Source organism: Odontomachus brunneus, unplaced genomic scaffold (assembly GCF_010583005.1).
Source record: "Odontomachus brunneus isolate Ranch 3 - 2012 unplaced genomic scaffold, Obru_v1 Obru_scaffold_181, whole genome shotgun sequence".
Taxonomy (NCBI): Eukaryota; Metazoa; Arthropoda; class Insecta; order Hymenoptera; family Formicidae; genus Odontomachus; species Odontomachus brunneus.
In genome coordinates this window covers 557857-558594 of record NW_022639631.1, presented here as the reverse complement: position 1 = coordinate 558594, position 738 = coordinate 557857, and positions in this window count along the sequence as shown.

Below are 738 nucleotides of genomic sequence, written 5' to 3'. Positions count from 1 at the left end.
TTTTAGCCAATTTATCACCAAGATCTCTAAAATCTTGCATCGCTTCACCAGCTTCTATATTCTGAACACCTATAGGATTTTCAGGATCATCCTGAGATACGTGCTCTCGCGCAACATCATCCAAACATTTCTGTACTAATTGTTTTGCAGTTTCAAATGCTTTTTGTAATTCTTCTAATCTTTCGTGATATTGCAATGTTTCTGTAAGATGTAATTTCACGTGTTGAAACGATTCAGTATAAGTTTGAAACCCATTTTGAAAATCCTCTAATTTTTTCCAAGGTTTAAACATTAATAATAATGAAAAGAAATAATCTTCTGGTTAACATCATATTTATAATGATTAATAAGATATCCACGTTGTCGTCGTTTCAAATAGTAACTATTACCTATTTTATAATACTCGACCAACTCGTTACGTGGCTTAATTTTTGTTGTATCATACCATTGTGCAAATTCATATAGAGATATATACTCTAATTCTTTGGGTCTATTTGGATAATAATCATCCACCAAAGATGGACAAAATATATCCGTTGACTCCTTATCAAGAGCTTCAATTTCAATTCGACTCTTCAATTTTCTATGTCGAATCTTATTAACATCTAACCATTTAATTGTCGTGTTTGGATCAGTTCCGTATAAAGGAATACTTAACAAAGTATCGGCAGCTTCAAGAGCTCCACATTCTCTATTATTTGTGAATCGCAGTGCAATATTCCAAAGAAAACTTGCCAA